The sequence below is a fragment of the Trachymyrmex cornetzi genome, unplaced genomic scaffold (assembly GCF_001594075.2).
Source record: "Trachymyrmex cornetzi isolate Tcor2-1 unplaced genomic scaffold, Tcor1.1 scaffold122, whole genome shotgun sequence".
Taxonomy (NCBI): Eukaryota; Metazoa; Arthropoda; class Insecta; order Hymenoptera; family Formicidae; genus Trachymyrmex; species Trachymyrmex cornetzi.
The window spans coordinates 353190-362834 of NW_017295784.1; the positions used below are offsets into that span (position 1 = coordinate 353190).

General features: G+C 29.5%; 1 protein-coding gene across 4 annotated transcripts in view; it reads left to right on the forward strand.

Annotated features, from left to right (window-relative positions):
* fdl (fused lobes) overlaps positions 1 to 9645 on the forward strand; it is a 43573-nt gene that overhangs the window by 349 nt on the left and 33579 nt on the right. Inside the window, exon 1 of one of the 4 annotated variants that reach the window (XM_018520282.1) lies at positions 71 to 289. The exons of the other annotated variants lie outside the window; for them this stretch is intronic. The gene's annotated coding sequence lies outside the window, so the exon portion shown is untranslated. Of the gene's footprint in view, positions 1 to 70; positions 290 to 9645 lie in introns of those variants that run through there. 4 annotated transcript variants of the gene reach the window in all.

Here is a 9645-nt window from a genome sequence, read left to right on the forward strand (position 1 = left end):
CCCCCCCCCCCCCCCCCCGTCACCTCCTCTCCGCGCTCGTCCACGATCTTATCTGATCTGGCGGTGATCTGGCGAATCTGGAGAAAACGGCCCCCTACCGCCTTTCGCCTTTGTCCCCGCGTATGCGGCAGGTGTCGTGTTTACGCGCCCCAAGAGTGGCTGATTGTTGCCGCGATTTAAAGCCGGCACGCGGGATTTACTAGTCATTTGTCAAACATCTGACGGAACGTCACGTTTTTTCACATTGAGTATTCTCTCCGCATGACGGCCGATGTGACGCGACGAATCGGTGAGTAATTAAACAATCACTCGAGAGCCTCTCGAGAGCGAAGGTGACGTTTGGAGTAGTGTCTGTATTTGTACGCGTTGCGTTTGTTATTTTCGTCAGCTGTTCGCGCGTGTCTTCGAAAGAAAAGGAACGCGTCCTTTCATCGGAGATATTTTTGTCCTACTAAGCTGGAGCGCGTACCAAGCCGACATCGGGATTAGGAGTAAATCTCTACTGTTTTCGCCGCTCTCGCCTGGCTTTCCTATCTGCCGTCGCGACAACTGATATCTGCTGAACGCGATAGATCACGATATACGTGAGATTTCTAAACTCGCGGGAAAAAATTGTTATGTTCAAGTCGATCTTAAGGAGCATCTTCAATGAGATTTTAAAGCGTTAAGCGAGATTTTAATGATTCAATGCCTGTTTCTGCCAATGTAGATTAAGTTTAATTTAATCTCGGTTTAACTTACTCTTCATCTTTTTTTAATTCTAAGAATTAGAAAAAGATGAAGAGAAAGTTGAACCGAGATTAAAGTTAATTAAAATAAATTGGTAGGAATGGGCATTAAAGCTAGAAAAAGAAATTAATTGAACTGAGATTAAAATTAAACTATTGAAGCGAGTATAAGTCGTAAGAAATTGATTAACCAGTCGAATGTAGAAAAAATGACGAACTATAATTGTTCAATTTCTTACGGCTTAAAATTTAAAGAATCCTAAAGTCGTTTGTTCTTGTCAATTATTTTTCAAATTTTTCTAATTGCCTCTACACAGATATAAAAATCATTTTTTATAACTGAAGTAAGTATATAATATAGTTGAAACTGCTCGATTTTACGCTAAAAATGTTGAAAAATTACAGTTTTGTTATCGGCTTCTGACGTCATAATAATATTTGCTCTCTGTACAGGAAGGTCACCGGATATCGACATACCATTTTTTGTTTTTAGATAATATATTGTAAACAAAAGGTAAAATTTAAATTTCAGAAATATTAATATTTCTACACTGAAAAAAAATATAGTCAATTTTAATAAATATTTAGTTGAATACATTCCAACTAAATATTTATTAAATATAAAAATATATTTATTTGATACAAGAAATGTTAATTTGATTTAACAATCTTTTTTTTTTATTAAACAAATATTTATTTACTGTAAGTAAATGTTTAGTTGGCAGTATTGAACTATATATTTATTAAGATTGACTATATTTTTTTCTCAGTGTAGGTAATATTTCTTAAACAAAAGCCAAAATTAAAGCTTTAAGAACATATAAATATGAAAAAGAAATTAAAAAATTTCTTTTGTCAGATAACATAGTAGTTTTTGTAATACTGTTTATAATTTTGCAATACTCTCTCTCTTAACTTCTTTGTAAGATAAGCAAAAATGAGTATTTGATAAAATGGGCTTCAAAATTGACACAGTAATGCCACACACTTATTTTAATTTTTTTTCTTTCACAAGTCACTTGTATAAAATATCTATAAGTGAATGTATATAAGATTTTTTTTAGAATTTTTCACTTTTCGATATAGAACATTTTTTATTGATTTATACTTTATGCTATTCTGTAAGACATAACATGTAATGCAATAGTTTCTTTTTTTTTTAAGGTTTTCTTAGAAATATATGATTATCTTCAGTTCTAATAGGGCTATTGGACATTATAATTGGACGTTATCTATATTGAATTTCTTTGTGTCAATGGCTTCGCATTTTGGCTCAAATTTAACAAGCCTGATATAATCATTATTAAACTACACAATTTTCAAAAGAAAAATTATAAAAATTTTATTTTTGTAACTGTATAATTTGATTTTGTATAGAAACAAGCCACAAATATATAAATTATGAGTTTTTACTTTTTTAATTATTTAAACAGATTATATTTTATCAGTCTTAATGAAGTGTAATAGTCAATTTCCAAGAAGTAAGGAAGTGTCTTTTAAGAGACGCTCCCTAATATGTCAGTATTGATAAGTTTTGTATACTTTGTATATGTACTTTGGTTTGGACCAGAGATTATACGAACAAACAATGTTGAGTTCTTAGAATTAGGCTTTAGATATTTAATATGAAAGATTAGTTAGTTATAAAATTTGTACACCGGAAAAAATGATGTTATATTAACAGTATCATTTTAATTGAAAATAATTTTACACACACACACACACACACACACACACACACACACACACACACACACACACACACACAACACACACACACACACACACACACACACAATGACAGTATTAATGAAACAAATAAAATTTTATAAAAACAAGAGCATGACGTATTCGTTTTAATAGTGTTACTGAATTAAAATCATTTTCAATTAAAATAATGCTGTTGATATAACATTATTTTCTTTCAGTGTACATATGTGTGCGTACGATATTGAAGTAGTAGTGATATGCCTTAGGCCGGTATTCATAAATACATCTTATATTTAAGATCATCTTAAGTAGGTATAGTCTTAAGATGTCATGAACAAAGAAAGCTGTATTAACATCTTAAGACATTATTTAAGATGGTCTTAATAATAAAATAAGAACTATAAATACCGCCCAATGATATGTAAATGGTACATGTGCAAGTCTTACACAATCGGTAAAACAAACGACTTTATGATTCCTTTAAAATTTAAATTTTACGTCTTAAAATCTCATTGTGTACGCCGCTATACATAAATGCCTCTCTATGATGCGTCTTTGTCTTTTCGATTTGACGTTATTTCATTCGATTTTACACGACGTTGAAGATTGAAGACGTTCCTCGTGTTTGAATTCCTCAAAGGAATTCGTCTCTCGAATTATCGCCTCGCTGGCTCAGCGCGAACGCAGATACCCGTAGAATCCTGAAAACATATCTGGAGTTCGAAGATCTGTTCAATTCCTTGTCTATTTTCAAGATGATTACAATTCTTCTTTCTAGAGATTCTCAAGTAAGAGATTAGACACCGTTTAGACGACTTCTGATTGGTCCGTCATATTTTTAAACCTGCTTAAGCTAGACTAAGATAGATGCATAAGATAGAATGAGATGCGTGAATATCTCATTCTATCTCATGCATAATCTATCTCATTCTAGCTTAAACAGATCCTGAAAAATGTGGCGAACCAAACGTATGGTATCCAACCTTTTACTTGAGGATTTTTTCTCTCCTCTACTCGTGATGGTATCGCAGCGTATGGAAACGCACGCGTTCGCTTGTAGATCGATCCATCTCGAGATGGTACGAAAGAACCGGGATAATTGGCGGGCAATTTGCGAAGCGTGTATCCGACTGGTTTCTTTCCGTATAACATCAGCATATTTTTTTATGTGCAACATCGATGTTACAATTAATAAGAATTATACCTCCAAGAACATCGAAAAAATGGATTGCCAATATAAGTTGATGCAATTAGTAGGTGGAAATAATATATTGTAAAAGTGTTAAACAATGTAAATGTAAAATACGCAACACGCAAACGTTTCTATCGGTAAAGCATTAAAGAGCTTTATTAGAGGATTGAACGTTTGCGTATTATGTATATTATATTTATATTTTACGTTTAATTTCTATAATTACATTTAATTTTTATGTATATTATTTCTACGCAACAACTGCGTCGACTTACATAATGTCTGTTAGAATGTTTGGCTATGCATGGCGCGATATGAGTATCCGTAAACAAAATAATCACATGAGTATACTAAACTACAAAAAAGGATTTTGATAAATTGAAACACATAATAACAGTAAATAGAGAAATTGAACTTTCGATAAATTTTTTGCTTACTTTATTTTGACAATGATTTTGCATTCCACTATTACATAATATCCTTATTCGCTTATTATCTCTTTTATTTTGTCTCTGAAAAGAACCAAATTTGGAGCGAAACATCGAGTTTTTTGAACTCGTGCTATTGATTCTTCATTATTTCGACTTTCATTTAATTTAGTTACATCTCGCGTAAGTACGTCAGTGTAATTAGCGCCATCTTTTATTTCCCATTTGTTTTTTTTTTCTTTTATTATATATCGGTTGTGTGACAAATTTTTTTAAATTTGACGAAGAATTTTGTTCTTATATATCTTTATAATTGAATCTCGGATTAGAAAGTAAAAAATTCACCGTTAAATGATAAATATGATATTCAAAATAAAGAAGGAAAACTATTCCACAGAGTTGTGGTACATATTCTTATTTTTTTTTCTATAATTTTATGTTTTTTGTACGTTATATCCACTGATAGAGAATTTTACAATAGATAAAAACCTCAAAAATGTATTGAAATAAAAGGATTATGTATAAAAATTCAAATTCTAAAATTACAAAAAATAATATAGAAAAACAGGAAATGACGAAGCATTTTATTCATAAAAGTATTTTGTATTGTAGATTGAGTAACTATTGCAAATTGTCTCTGATAATTAAACATCTGATAATTTCATGTATTTTTAAACAGTTTTCTATTTTTGAAGTAAAAATTTTTATTTATATTTATTCACAGTTGCTAGATAAAATTTAAATTGTAACATTTAAATTTTTCTAAAAATGTTTTAGCCTGGAAAAAAAAATGTTTAGACAAAAATGATAACAGAATGGAAAATAGGTGATATAAAAAAAATTTTGAGTTATATGAGTTATTGAGTTATATGAGAATTTTGAGAATATAGAAAAAATACATATATCATTGAAGAGATATCTGAATAACAGATTCCTGAAGCAACTTGAGGTTGAACATCTGATGAAATTTTTTGTTAACTGAAACCTTGATAATAAAACTTTTATTTGAAAAATAAAAATTTGTTTATAAATAAAGAAATAAGATTCTAATTCAAATAAAGCAGTAAGATCTTATTACTTAATTTATCCTGGATAGTTTAGATTTTAGAAAACACATTGAATTTCGGATAACTTTAATAAATACAATACAAGGTGTGTGTATTTAAGTTTTTGAAAATGATAATTTTTTGTTCGAAATATTTCTTAGCAGATTTTTAACTTTTAATAGTATATTAAATAATTGTAATTTAATCTATCATTCTATTAAGTTATTTTTATCGTAATTGTTAAATTATTTTGTTAAATTAAAAATTCAGCCAAACGTTAGCTGAAAGGTGAGATAATTTTCATTCGTCAAAATTTCTTTTTTAATTGAATATAATTTAATAATTATTTATTTTTTTATTTAGTTTTCGTTAAATTATGTCATTTTTTGAGGATTATTGCCATGGATTATTATTAAATATTCTGATATAATATTTCAAATAATTTAAATACATGCTTTTCAGTTTACAAAATGTCTAATTTTTCAAAATTGTAGTCTCCGAGAAGATTAATATCTATTCGCTCATACTATATGACGTTTTCAAACTCAAATTGTTGGGATTGATCTTGGAGCTCGATCTTAAATGAAAGCAGCGTTTAAGTTGTGCGAGGTCAGCTCGACCGTGAGGATAGTTTATAATGGGAGCCAAGAGGGTATTTAATATCTATGTAAATAAGAGCGACCATGATGCAGTGATGCAGTGACCTGTTAACTTTCCGCGTTGTCCTATTACGGCAATTAATCCGTAACTACGTGACTATTTATCATTGTAGGACGTTATCGACGTTTTGAAGACGTTCACTATAAATCTTTCTTTTATAGTTTTTTTTCTTTGTTCTCGAAAATTTTTATCTAGGAGTATCAACATCACTGTTAAATATTAAAGGATCAATGACAATTCAATCCCTTAAATTAAAAATTACATTTTGTTACTTTTAACTTTCATGTGTATGTAACTTCTAAATGTAAATCGATCCATTTCTGTGATTAGTTTCAAAGTAAATAGTGTCCATATTAATGTATGTACTTAGTAAATAAATGAAATTTGAGAATCAAATTTATAATACATTTTCTTGGGTTAAATTATTTAACTCTATTGTTATATAGTTAATAACATTATGAATAGAGGAAAATTGCGGTAACCTTTAGAAATTATTAAAAATAACTCAAATTGGATATAATTTAATATTATGAATTTAACAGAATGTATATTTTAATTTAATATTTTACTAAAATATATGAAAATCGAAGGAAATTGAAGATTGAAACTATTTTACCAATTTATTTCCAAATTTATTGAAGAAGCTATTTTTAAGATAATGCCTCTTAGTTGGAGAATTTTTTTTTATCTTCCAATGACACAATTTCATTATATTCCAGATAATGAAAATATTGATCAGATCATAACGTTTATTACGACGTTATAAAAATGCTGTATGCATTTAATTGCGTAATTTTTCGTCAGTTACTCGCGTAGTTAATCTTATTGAGACAGTTTCGTAATTTCATCGTAGAACAGCAGCGTCGATTTAATGAATTATTGCGAAATAAAAGTGAGTTATATATATATGTATATATATATATATATACATATATATATATATGGACATGTAATATCGTCAGCGACTCGCCCTACAGGGAGCTTGATTAACATCTTCGTGTTCTTCAGATTGATCTATTGATTTTCTGATTTATTTCTATTGGTGTGATAACATATCTCGTTTTACAGTTTATCGGTGGAATTTGCCATCGCAGCGCTGACTCTTGCACGGAAAGAACGATTTTTGAAGTATCTAAAAATAAAAATTTAGCTAGTTATATTGTAAATCTGAAAATGTTCTCGTTAATCATCAAAACAATAATGTGGAAAATTTAGATATGATGAGCAATACTACAAAAAGTGATATTTTGATATTCTAACAACTAGTTTGAATGATATTCTAACAACTAGCTCCTATATATAATTATTGTAATAATCTAACAAAATTATTTTCAGATCTATATCTAGCTTTTTTATATAACCGTTCTTTGCGTGTACGTATTATACGCTTTTATGATCGCGAATGCAATAACTCGAGGCATTATCTTGTGTCGTTACTACGTTAACATAAATACCATTACGCCTTTTCTATACGCCGCGTGCCGTTTTACATTACGGTATCTTTTATTACGGTGTTTATGCTTTAAGAACTCGGTTGGAATTAAATCGCCTTTTGCGATAAGGGCAAAGTCTCGAGAGCCTCGAGTATTAACGATGCGCGAATCTCGACTTTAACGAAGTCGCGGCTATTATTAATCGATCGCTAATGGATCTTCATTCGCTGTGACTTCATCGCTGATATGATGTCCTCGAAGTTCATATTTATAGAATGACGCTGTAAGATGTTACTAGGTGGTTGGTTTTGCATGGTTTGCAAGATGTGTGTCTCTGATAAAAATGATAAGATAATTTATGTGTAAATATTGGGAAACCGTGCCTCTTTGCACTCAATTACATTGAAATAGGTGCGAAGCTATTGGAAATATCTTAATTGAATGTATCATCAGTAATACAATACAAAGAAAAATTGTAGTGCGTCATTTGGTATTCACTTCTCATTCTCATAGTTCTTGTATCACGGAAGTAACCTTTGTAGTTAGAAGGATTAAATGAGCAGACTTGTAATAAAGACCTAATGAATTATTTAATGCTCAATTTGTGTTAATTTGTTATAAAACGTATAAACTTTGTATCACATACTATTTAGAAGAAATGGTTTTGCTAACCTACTATAAAACTAACAGGATCACAGAAAAAAAGAAAGATAAAAGTAGATTAGTACTAAATATAATTAGTACTAAAATAATTAGTACTAAAATAATTCAATAGCTTTTTCAGATTCTGCTTATTTGATTCTGCTAACTTGACAGAGATATGGGGAAGTGAAATATATTAATTTTCCTTCTTAAACATTTTTTCAACATTAATGGATTTGAGTATACGATTAAAATAAATAATTAATTTTGTTAAAACTTTTTTTAAAATTTTAATGTATTGATTTTATTTACGCAACTACTAATGCAATTCAGAATGAAAATAAAATTGTTATTATTGTATAGTATACATCATTGTGAAACCTTAAAATATCTGCTGAGATTTATTTACGTATTTCTAATGTAAATTTTGAAACTCCATAATTTCCAACAGTTTGTCACTAACAATCATTAATTATTTTGTAATTTATCGTACCGTACCGGTATATATATTCCATCTGCTTACATGTAATATTAACGTCTGTTAATAACAACGTGCGACTGTTGCAACAATTGCGATTATTTATAGACGTGTAAAAAGACCGCCCAATACTACACGATACGAACAGTTCGATATTCGATATTTGGTAGAGAAAGGTCGAATTTTACGTAAATTTTGATTGACATCACGCGTGTGCCTCACATATATACACGTGTTCGCGCAAATGCACTAAGTGCACGGATCGTGTGTGTTAGAGGAAGCCATTTTCATCCGAAAATATCCTATTAAACAAACCATGTTGAACCGTGGAGGAAGACTTTCAATCGATCTCTCTCTTCTGATCTATATATTTGTAAACTTGTAAATACGCTTACTACGTCGATAAGCAGGTTAATCTGCGATTGTTTAGATGTCTGATGTCAACGAATAATGTCAAATAAATGTTTCCGAGACTGCGTTTCTCTTCCTTTCCTCGTAATAATTTCTCGTTATAATTTCAAATCACAATTTGTAATTATGATATATATTATTTATATTTTAATTTCACTGTGTGCCTTTTGATTTCTGTTCATTAAATTATATATATATATATATATTTGTATTTATAATAATATAAAATCGTAGTCAACTCAATAAATAAGTTTATATTACAGTTATTTATATTTCAAAGAGTTCATATTATTTCAATTATCTACTTTGTCCATTTTAATTATGCTTTGGAATAATTCATATTAATTTGTAATTATACATGAGCCGAATAATCTTTCGAAAGATATGACTAATTGTAAGCGAATGAATAAAGATTGTGCGCTATATGCATAAACCACTTGAATCAATCAGTCTAACGAAGTTAATATCATAATATAAATCACTAATAATCAAATTTATTATATGAAATATATCATCTGTCAGATTCAGTTTACGTCAATCCATTTCGCTGTCATCTATTGATTTTTACCATCCGCTATTATGCAAACTTTACGAATTCCTTCATATTTCCGCATACGTGACAACTATCTACGAACAACTGCTTTTATTCGTTATATTACTTCATATCGCACATTGTAGGATCGCCTTACGTTAACGTGTTATCTTGTCACGTTATACAAATTAATAGCACTCGACAAACGATAATACACGTTTACAGTGACACAGTACGCGTATAGTTTATCGTAATGGTGCCGATGGCATTGAAAAAAATACGATTCGTACACGGAAAAAAAATTTTACTTGTTTCAAGAAAAAATTATTTGATTCAAGAAAATAATTTTCTCAAATAGTCCCTAGCAGGCATTTAATTAATTTAT